This window comes from Ruditapes philippinarum, unplaced genomic scaffold (assembly GCF_026571515.1).
Source record: "Ruditapes philippinarum isolate M1 unplaced genomic scaffold, ASM2657151v2 ctg900_1_1_1_1, whole genome shotgun sequence".
In the NCBI taxonomy this organism is placed as follows: Eukaryota; Metazoa; Mollusca; class Bivalvia; order Venerida; family Veneridae; genus Ruditapes; species Ruditapes philippinarum.
Genome location: NW_026861770.1, coordinates 243889 through 256583, shown reverse-complemented (window position 1 = coordinate 256583; position 12695 = coordinate 243889).

The window sequence follows — 12695 nt, the reverse complement described above, 5'->3', positions numbered from 1 at the left end:
AATTTCGTGTGTGACCTTGGTGTTAAGCGAACACAATTTAAAAATAAGTATTTAAGCTGATATTTTATAAGGTATGCGTTTTGTACATAGTTGGTTGTTTCAAAAATAGTCTAAGATTACTGCTAATACACAATATATCATTTAAAAAAATCACTTTCTTGCGTTCAATATGTTCATATATTTAACTGAATACATTAACTATTATCTGTATATTTTATTACACTAGTCATAGTTTTTTATCGTTCATATCCGCAAATTCATTTTCAAGTACTTATTATTATAACATGTGAACCGAATAGAAATAAGAAAATGAATTTGATATTGGTGTTGTTATTATTTACTGTATAAATATGATTTTACTTTTGATATCAAAATGAATTCGCCATTGATTCAAAACTGAATACTAAGCATCAATATTTATCTATTAGTTGTAGTCCATCAAATTTTAAACTTATAGTCATACATACTTTAAACTTTGTGTGTCTTTTATTTCAAAAATAAACATTTTTAATGTGTAAAATATGATAAACAAGATCATCAAGGAAAGGCGGCGTTCAATGAACGCAGTCCCCACCCGACCCAGTAACAATCGGTGTTTTCAGAATGTATAAATAAATTGTAAATACGAATGAAAATTTGAAATCTGGTCATTGCTTACGTGATATAAAATTATTTTCGTTATCTTTTTAGTTACATAAAGTACATGTATTGAGTATCAAACATGAGTGATCATTTCCAAATTTTTAACTATGAATCAATTTACTAAGCTTTCAAAATTATACACTAAAATAAAAAACGTTTTAGCATATTTCGGGATGTTTAACGGACCTTTTAGCAGAATATTTTTCGATATATTGTCAATTTAAATTGTTCTGGTGTAAAGGGAAAAAAATATCATCATTCAGACAATATTATATTTCTAGCAATAACATAAACATAATTGTTTTCATAATCATTATCCAGAATTATAATGAATAGCTGACATGACACCAATAAGAAATCATCAACATCATCATTATGTTCAACGTCATAATTATCATAAATGTTCTGCTACTCATCATCAGCAACATCAACTATATAATTATTTCAATAATTTAGCCGTCTGTCATCGGTTTGTAAGGTGTTGCATGACATCATCATAAACATCATCATCATCATTACCATCATTATCGTCACCATTATTATCGTCATTATCACCATTTACCAATCTTTATCTGCTCAACATCTCTGACAATCATCTTTTTGTTACTCTCAAATGAAATGTACTAACATAATTGTTCAGAACATATTTGGAATTGCTAACATATCTGTTTGTTAATATTTCTATTGAGAATACATGTATCTAAAAAATGAGCGCCCCCACCCCCCACCTCCTCACACACAATAACACGTTCCACTATCTTGCCATTTGCAAATACAATTAGATTTTGCGCAGTCTACGAACATTGCAAGTTTGCGTGTCAATTCTTTGATATATTTGATATATTATGTTCAGACGTATGTAGGGAGAAGATAACATATTTCAAAAAACATGCTTAAAGTGCAATGTGTTATTAAATCCTAACGTTGTCACTTTGTTTTGGGAAGATTTCTTTCTAAAAGTACATGTGATATTTCTTTCCCGCCAGTATTATCAAATAATAACCTCTTTCCGCAAAGGAATAATTATTATTATAGTGTTTTTTTTTTCTATTTATTAAAAAGTTAATAGAAAAACATTCCTGTCCTTGCTGTGATATGTTTATGTCTTTTATTTACTAATTTTTGTTTCTGTGTCGCCTCTACGGAGTAGTAGGGACATATAGGGATCACTTCTCCGTCGTCTGTCTGTCCGTCCTTCTGTCCGTCCGTCACCAAACTTGTTTGGACTACTCCTCATTAACTACTAGTGCAATTTCATCCAAACTTTACAGGAATGATCAGTACCAAGTCTAGTTGTGCATATTGTCAGCATTTTCTGTTTTAATGATTTTGTCAGAGTTATGGCCCTTTAATAATTTTTATTTTTAAAGTGTGTCTGGACTACTTCTCTTATACCACTAATGCAATTTCAATGAAACTTTACAGAATTGATCTGCAGCTCAAGTCCTTGTGCATATTGCACAGGTTTTCCGGTTGAATGATTTTTAGCCGAGTTATGGCCCTTTGATAAAAAGGTGTTTTTTCTGTGTGTTGCCAGATACACAAAAGCTTGCCCGGACTACTCCTCATAAACTACTGGTGCAATTTTATCCAAACTTTACAGGAATGATCAGTATCAAGTCTAGTTGTGCACTGTCCGTCTGTCTGTCCGCCTGTCACAAAACTTGTCCCAACATGAAATTGGCCATCATAAGGCGACACATGTGATCACCGATCGCTCTTGTTTTTCTAGTTACAAAATTTTAAATAATTTTATTACGAAATTTGTTAAACGTTCTGCTACAATATCTAAATGATCAATATTATGGGTGTTTTACTATTTGTTAGAGGAATGCATGTTGCTAAGCCGAAATAACTGGACATTACCGTTTTATATAATTATACTAAGAGGATATTTCAATCTGGACAAAACTAGTCATCATGTAAGGGAAATGTTTAGAGTATGTACTGACTGTTTAGTCAATAATGCATATCATGACCAGAACCTACATATATGCACTTATTTAGGTAAATAGTAATAAATAAGCGTTAAATGAAAGAATCGTGAACTTATTATCCATATATGAGTGTCACGTATATATATCACCCTAATTATGTATATAATGGTGAATCACAATATCTTAAAAAACATTTAATCATTGTGCAAAATTCATTTTATAAAACCTTCTAATAAGAGGAAATGAACACTAAAAGGTGACAGAGAAGACATTCAATACGTACATTAAGATAATCTAATAACCATAATAATGGCTAGGAAGGATTTAAATTCCTTGGAACAAAATTGTAATATTGCTGTATTGTTTTGCATGCAACGAGGAAAGCAACATACGTTTTTTAAGTTAAATATAGTGTAATCCAACAATTGTAAGTTATTAAAAACATAAACACTTAAGTTTATCGATAATAATATCAGTATATCTGTATTTGTTACTTCTCTTATATGTTCAACTATATTTGCATTCAGATTTGCGATTGTTTGTCACAATCGCGATTTGGACATTATATATCATTCGACTAGAATGGCCTCAACATTTTCTGTATTGAGCCAGAAAAAAGGGAAACATTTTGTTTTCAACTTAAATGTTTGATATAACATCTTACTGTTAGTTTTGTTTTTTGTTTGTTTTGGGTTTTACGTCACAACGACACAGTATAGGTCATATCGCGACGTTCCAGCTTAACTGGTGGAGGAAGACCTCAGGTGCCCCTCCGTGCATTATTTCAGGCACGAACGGGCACCTGAGTAGAACCACCGACGTCACGTAAGCTAGCTGGATAGCTTCCTCACATGAAAGAATCCAAAGTCCCTGTCGGGATTCGAACCCACAGCGGTGAGGGGCAAGTGGTTTGAAGACAACGACCTTAACCACTCGGCCACGGACGCCCCTCTTAATGTTAGTAAAAACATTACTAGGCTAGAATATCAAATATATATTTTATTTAAGTTTAAACGCAAACAATGACAACTTCTTAGTGTTTATCTTTAAACTTGCAAATAACATTCAGTTGTATGAGATGACAAAGATTAACACAATAAGTCTTTTTTGACTTTTTTATGTCATTAAATTTAATTTTCGTAAGTTTGTTTGAGAATTTAAAGAAGGATCATCAAGGGAGAGCGATATCCACTTAAAGCAGCCTAAACAACACACAGTCACACTGGACCACCGGTAAGGCAACCAGCATAAAACAAGCAAAAAGAAGTACACAAGGGCAAAGTCAGGGGCGTATCAGTCATAGATGAAAATACACTATTTCATAAGGAAATTAACAAAGAACTGTGATCACAAAGAAATAGATATCAACTCTGAGTGCTTTGTTGTAGAATAATGCACGGTTTGAGTTCAAATGCTTATACCACGAAGGCCGATAGGCCTTAGTGCATGTAGTGAATAATTACAAAGCATTTGAACGAAAAACGTGCATTATTATACAATAATGCACGGAGAATTAATATCTATTTCCATTCTAACACGTCAAGACAAATATAATTATCATTATAAAGTTGCACTTTATGTTTGGTGGTTAAATTTGTTTACGCCTCAGAGTTTCCAATAGAAACGTTCGTTAAAGGCTGTTCCATTGGGTTGAAAAAAACTTTCGTTACATCTACCTTGTGTAGAAACATTTTAAAAATAACGAATTTTGAAAACGTTGATTAAACTTTGTTTGTTTATTTTATTTCACTCTATAATTTTTCAAGCGAAATAGAAATTATTAAAAGTGAAATAAATGTAAAACTTAACTCGTTCGCGACATTAAAATAGCGTACTTGATTTGATTGTTTTGCACGTGCTGTTTGGCGCTATATTGTGACGTCATGTAAACAACACTTTATACGTTTGTACAGTGTTAAAGACTGAATTAAAGTTATTGGTGTGCTGATTCATTTTCTTAGTTACACCATTTTCTATCATTCTAGATTGTTTGTTTGTTTGATTGGGTTTTACGTCACATCGACACAGTATAGGTCATATCGCGACGTTCCAGCTTTTACTGGTGGAGAAAGACCTCAGGTGCCCCTCCGTGCATTATTTCAGGCACGAACGGGCACATGAGTAGAACCACCGACGTTCCGTAAGCTAGCTGGATTTCATTCTAGATAGTTTTCACAACAAAACTCGACAAAAATGTTTTTTATTCAGATTTTTCAAACAAAATGGCGCCCTCAATGAGAATATACACAAGGAGATAATAAGAACGACGAGTGCATTGTTGCAGAATAATGCACGCTTCGGGCCTTCTTAATTTATATAGAAAAAAATCCGATAGTGTTAGAATAAAGGTTTTAAGGAAAGTTTTATGTATATTTACCTAAGCATTTGGTAAAGTTAAGTACTAGGTCTACAGTTTTTTTTATTTTATATACATTATTAAAGCCACCAAGTCAGATCTTTGGCTATATCTATTCTAGATTAAGAGAAATATATCTAAATACATATGTTATTATATCCTTTAAACATATGTCAAAACAACAAATATACATCATGGAAATTTCAACAAATCTTTAAGATGCCTTTATTTACAGTTTTATGATGTCAGTGTGATTTAATATCTAAACTTGAAAGCAATAAGCGGTATCTTATTTCTATGAAATGTAATGTTTATTATTATTATATTTGGCAATATTGAATCACACATATTTAATTTCCCTTTTAATCCGTTATTCTACTTCAATTTAGCAGAAACTATTGGCTTATTAAACATTTGTAAATTCATTTTCAGTTTAAGTAGTTTATTTGTAAAAAGCTCTCAAATGTTATTTACCTTAATATGAAAAGTATATATGTCAGGAAATATTTTCTAACAAGCCTGATGGAGCCATAAACAAGTACAAGTCAATGTATATTTAGATTGACCTAGATATATACTTAATACTCTATCAGTACATTTGGAAACTTGCCGAAAAATATCAGTACATCATTTGCCTAACTAGATACCCAAAAGCAAAAAAAACAAAACAAAACAAAAACAGGTCCCATTTATAGTATATTATTACCTCGAATGTCAGTTCAGAGATAACTGTGCAACTGAAGCCTGTACTGTTTCCTACGGAAGAGTATACTGACCCCCCTTATATATTTTTATGCCTTCAAGAAAAAAAAAAACTTTGTATAATACATATCTTTAAAAATTTGACAAGTTATATGATATCTAAAATAGATCTTGCAGAGTTTTATCTGTTATTATACACCATAAATCACAAATATGCATTGTTTCTTCGATGATATTTGGAAATTTAAGAGAACAGAATGTTCTTCTTAACATACAGTAGTTGTACTTTTTAGCCTTTATCATATGAATCTCGTGAAAAAAAAATGTATGAATTTATAAATTAAATTAGATTCTCTTGGTATAATAAGTCGCATCTATTAATATAATATTAAATGACCCTTTTCTCGTTTTGATATAATAAAAAAACATGTATAATCATTGAAAAAAGATGTAAGAAATATTTATAGTATAAGTTACTCAAAGTTTCAATACCATTTATATAATAATAATATATATCAGTTAAATTATAATATTTTATATAATACTGGCAAGGTACGCCTGTACCGCAAACGTGTTATCATAACGGTCAACTTATTTTAGGAAACATATAAAACATCATCTAAGCCTAAAACTCAGGTAAAGAATATATATATTATATATGATTTTATCAACTCTATATCAGTCAAATAAATAGTGCCTCGAAAACATACTGTTTTCAAATAAATAAAAGCGTTTACTCCATGAAAAAGTCTGCTTCGTGAGGTAGAATTTCAATGAAAATAAGAAAAAACATATTTCTTATAAATAAAAGTAAGGTCTTAAGAAAGACTTAAGTTTATAATACGTATCTTAAAGAGTATAGTAGCCAAAAACAGAAAAGATCAATATGTACTATATATATAACTTTTAAAAAACCATTACGAACTATGTTGTTATCATGTATCGTCGTATTTTAAACAGGCATATAAAATATATAAGGGGATCAGTATACTCTTCCGTAGTTTCCTAAACAAGTCCAATATTTTATCAGATATTAATGGCTTTTCCAAATCTTAGATAAAAATGTCCGTTTATGTTTTACCTACGAAAATACCGTCATTACATAGGAGAAACTCTTGAAAATATCTTGATATTACTGACATTACAAATAGGTTATTTTCTGATTTATAGCTTGACGAGTTAGCATTATACGTCGCATGATAATGGGATATCTACTACTGCCCTGTCTCCTGTATTAATACCATAAAGTAAGAATAAAACTGAAATACAAGTCTGCACATGGAAATAAAACAACTATATAATTTCGGGACATATTCTAACACTATCGGATTTTTTTTCTATATAATTCTAACACTATCGGATTTTTTTCTATATAAACAAAGAAGGCCCGAAGCGTGCATTATTCTACAAAACTTTTCTATGGGAAACTCTCAGGCGAAAACAAATTAAACCACCAAACATAAAGTCCAACTTTATAATAATGATTATATTTTTTCTTGACGTGTTAGAATGGAAATAGATATTAATTCTTCGTGCATTATTATACTCGTGCATTATTGTATAATAATGCACGTTTTTCGTTCAAATGCTTTGTAATTAATCACTCAGGCCTATCGGCCTTCGTGATTATATTACTACGCATTTGAACTCAAACCGTGCATTATTCTACAACAATGCACTCAGAATTGATATCTACATGTATTTCCTAAACAAAGAAGGCCTGAAGCGTGCATTATTCTACAACAATGCACTCGCCGTTCTTCCTATCACCCTGTGTATTTTCACATTTAGGGCGCCATTTCGTTTAAAAAATCTGATAAATAAAAACAATTTTTGTCGAATTTTGTTGTGAAAGATATCTAGAATGAAAGAAAACGGTCTAACTAAGAAAATGAATCCGAACACCAAAATCTTAAATTCAGTCGTTAACGCTGTACAGACTTTTAAAGTGTTGTTTACGTGACGTCACAATGTAGCGCCAAACAGCACGTGCAAAACAATCAAATCAAGTACGCTATTTCAATGTCGCAAACGAGTTAAGTTTTACATTTATTTCACTTTTAATAATTTGTATTTCGCTTGAAAAATTATAGAGTGAAATAAAGTAAACAAACAAAGTTTTATCAACGTTTTCAAAGTTCGTTATTCTGAAAATGTTTCTACACACGGTAGATTTAACGACAGTTTTTTCAACCCACTGGAACAGCCTTTAAAGAACGTTTCTATGGGAAACTCTCAGGCGAAAACAAATTTAACCACCAGACATAAAGTCCAACTTTATAATAATAATTATATTTTTTCTTGGCGTGTTAGAATGGAAATAAATATTAATTTTTCGTGCATTATTGTACAATAATGCACGTTTTTCGTTCAAATGCTTTGTAATTAATCACTCAGGCCTATCGGCCTTCGTGATTATATTACTACGCATTTGAACTCAAACCGTGCATTATTCTACAACAATGCACTCAGATTTGATATCTATTTCCTAAATATAGGTATCGGTACATTTATTCATCATGATGTATTATAATTTTACAGACAAGAAAATAGGAAGTGCAAATCAAGACTTAAATTTGCTTTGTGTGACAATCCGTACATGCACATGGTTTATTATTTAATTCTTGCAAAAGCATTTTAAATATATGTTTTGCAAATCAATGCAAAATAGTGTAGGTAGAAGATAGATAACGTTTATTCCGAATTACACAAAAACAAGATACACAAGAATAAAATGTTTTGTAATCATTTTACTGATGATACTAATTAATTCTCCTTGTCGGATGAATAGTAAACCAATTGATAGCTGTGATTACTAATTACCCTGATAGTTGTAAGTCCTAATAAAGGTCCTAAAGTTAACAAGTCATAAAATTGTGAAAATTCGAAAAGACAGTCCTTACGGTTGTTTAAATATGATAAAAAGATCAACGTTCAATGAACGCAAACCCTCACGATCCAGCAACAAGAAACATGGCATTAAAAATTCAATCAGTTATTAATTAAATATCTGCAATAAAGTGATCCCTCGAAAAAATAAAAAGCAGCAAAATTACATGCCAATCGCAGACTTGGTTTGATTCACTCTGTATATTGGATAATGAAAAGGTGCTTAAACGTCACTTATGCCCCCTTAGCACTGGCTTGAGCTGTACTCAATTTCTAATACTAACAAATATCAATGATCCCGAAGGACCAGAACATTAAAACGTCTGAAGTGAAGTACGGGGCAACTTTTTACGGCTGCCACACGGCACCAGACACCTGGTTTTGCGATAAAAAACGTGATACCTCGGAAGCATTAAAAGCAGCACAAAATTACATGAAAATTGCAGACGCGGATCGATTGGGTCTGTAAAGTCAAGGATAGATAGCTTACAAAAATATTTTATATTTTAAATATTTTATTACGTTGCTTTCGTGTTGCTGAGCTCCAATTTTAGTATTTGCATCACAAAACATGCAGTAGAATGTAATTGCTTAAAAAAGACAGAATTACGGTATTTGATATTTATCTTCTAGGTCAGTTGAGGAGAGAAGATATTGCATTGCAGTGAAAGTCGAAAGCGGTCTAAAAATTGAAAAAATATGTTTTATCATTTCAAAATGGGTTTTAATAATTTAATAAATAAAACGGCGGGGTCGCGGGGCGAAAACACGCTTATAAAAGAAATTAAACTTCGCCCCGCGGGGTCGCGGGACGAGATTTAAGAAATTAAACGGTGGGGACGCGGAGCGAAAACACGCTAATTAGCGGGGGCGCCGAACGAGGTTTAATAAATGTATAAAACGGCGGGGCGCGGAGCGAAAACACGCTAATTAGCGGGGGCGCGGGGCGAAAAGACGAGATTTTAACTACAAAAACGGCGTGGGCGCGTAGCGATAACACGCTAATTTGCGGGGGCGCGGAGCGAAAAGTCGAGGTTTTTAAGAATAATTTGGCGGGGCGCGAACAACTGCACGCTAATTAGCGCCCTATAACAATAAATATTTCGCTTCGCGGCCCCGCGGTTTTACAATTAAATCTCGACTTTTCGCCCCGCGCCACCGCTTATTAGCGTGTTTTCGCTCCGCGCCCCCGCCATTTTAACTTGTTAATTCTCGACTTTTCGCTTGGCGGGGTCGCGGGGCGAAAACGCGAAATGGCACAAATCAGCCACCATAGTTTATGTTATCATTTATCCACGTTGTTTATCCTTGAGGGAGTGTTTAAACATTTACATTCTTGCTGAAATACGATTTTATGTTTTTAAACTTTCTTCAATCACTCTTTAACAAGCTTCCTATAATTTACCAGCAATTATGACTTATATAAATTATTATCATGTCACAACAACCGTATGACCTCCTATTTTTTTTATGAAAACATGTCTGTTCTGTTTCTTGTTTTGAATGTTTGCATGTTTGTGATGTCTACCTAATTCAATTGTCTTTAACTTTAAGTATTTCCTCCTCCGACTTCTTCCATTCCTTCTCCTCTATTCACACTTATCCCTTATCCCTTAATACCCATACGAGCTTTCAGTTTTTATTATTTCACGCATAATGTGTCCCTCCCTTCCTTCCGGCCTTCTGGGTGCTCAGTTCTCGTAGCTTGGTTGTGTTATGGGGCTGCAGTCTGTGAACGTTGCTATTGCCTTGTTAAATGCATCTGTAATCGTAAGCCAACAAAATTTGAAAATTAGTACTTCAAACTGATATTTCATAGGCATTATCTTAATTTTGGTAATAGTTGATTGTTCCAAATAAGTCTAAGATTACTGTTTATACACAATAGTTCATTTTGTAAAAAACACTTTCTTGCGTATAACTTAATACATTAACTATTATCTAACTGTACGTTTTATTACACCAGTCATAGTTTATTTATCATTCTAGAATGTCCTCAAATACCTTCCAAAGAACTTATTATTATAACATGTGAACCAATCGAATAAGAATACGTAAATAAATTTGATATTGGTTTTGATATTATTAACTGTATAAAGTGATTCCATAAACATACTAATTTCCTAAAATGCTATACTATAATCTAATTTACTTTTATTTTTATTTCATTCTACTGCCTTTTTTCTGCATAGATTATAATACAATGTCTGTATTAACTCTAAATGGTGACACTGAATATCAAAATGACGGCATCTTAAAGAGAACTTAATTATTAAACTAAATCAGAGCTTGTCTGAAAACTGCATTCCAGCCATTGTAATATACACTTATTGCCAACATTGACATATTAAGATGAATATGTAACGCCGCTGGGATGAACAATGTCTAGGTCCAGATCATTGCTTATGGTACATTTTAAGCATTTGTTGTGCATTCATGTGATTTGTGATCATAACGAAGAGACACATTAAACATGATTAATAAAATAAACCAAAGGAATGTACCGAATACTGTATAAAGTAATTATTTTGCGAGAAATGTACGATTCAAAATTGTGTGTTCTTAATGGTTTTAATATAATTATGTTAAAATATAATGAGAAAATATTATTCAAATCTAAAAATACAAGCGACGAGTCAATACTTGAGACAAACGGTGCAAAAAATAACAAATATTATTCTTGATACAAAACAAATAAGTAACTCATTTGAAATGTAACACACAAAAAAATTGCCTAGACCTTAATCAGATGATATCCTCGTACCAAACTCGAACAAATATTCCTGTCCTTTCATGTTCAAAGTAGAGAAAAATAAGAATCCCAAAGGAAGCCCAACACAACAAAATTGAAAATGTGGCAGAGCCTGTTCATAGACGGTACTGTAACTTGCAATCTACCGTCCACGCCCCTTAAACCTCACTTTGTGTTCGTCAATGTATGCAAGTTCATGTTTGTTGCTATAAATATACCGATCAAGAGCGTCCTACACATTTCACGTCATAATATGAAATCAAAGATCAACAAGGAAGGGCCACATTCAATAAATGTATCCTCCAACAAAAATCGGCAAGACAATAACATCGGCAAGGAGCCCTTTTTGGGGGCTTAGAAAAAGGAGTAGGAAATACAAGGGTAAAGCATGGAATGTGGCGTTATTACAAATAATTCAATTTAGGAAGTCATATTTGACTTGCTGTTGTTGCTGAATGTTGAATGTTCGTTTGGTCTTTAATAGGTGACAGGTGGCATTATTAAGAGTCATCCCTATTTCCTTAACACTATCTGCACTGCACTTTATAAAATGCGTGTTTTTGCTATGATAGTAAACAAAATTCATTTTTTACCTCGGCGAACTATAAGAGGAAGTGAGTTCATGAGAAAAATATTATTGTTAATGATGGATCCTGGATTGGTTTTATTTTAGGACTATGCTGCTCCTGAAATGCCTTTATATTTGTTTTTTCAAAATAATCTGTTTTAGTATCAAGAAATAGTTTCAAAATCAATATTCGTCTGAGCCATACTTTGCTTCTGTTTCCTTTCTACTAAGAACAATTATAGTCATTTATTATTTCGTGGCAAAATACTGCTTTGTTCACATTTGCCTTTTTAATGGCAAATCACTCCATAGTCAGTGGTACATTCTGCATCAAAAAATCTCTAAAATCACTATTAACACGATATTTATCTCATGTTTCCACATTTATAAGCAAATGAAGGGAAACCTCAAATCTGAGCATTATATGCCTTTAAATTTAGTGTTTGGGAATTAATAAATATTTAAGTACAACTTTTTGTATAAACAAAAACACTGATCAATACACCATCATATATGACAAACATACATGTATATAAATTTGTTGTCAAATGGACAAAATTCTGGCATAATCAATAGTAGAGCTTTTGTCAATTTATTATATTGACAACGATGAATTAATACTTACATAATCCCTTAAAATGATAGAGGTTGCTTTCCATTATATATTCATTATATTACACTAGTTTTATGCTTAGATTTTCGCTATTAAGTTGAGTTGAATTAGTAATATATTTATGAAGATTCTTGTTTGTTTTTAATGGTCACTGATCAATAATTGATCATAAAAACTACCGAAATTATAAAAAGTACTACTTCATTATTTTTTAAAAATTATCCGCTAACGTTACA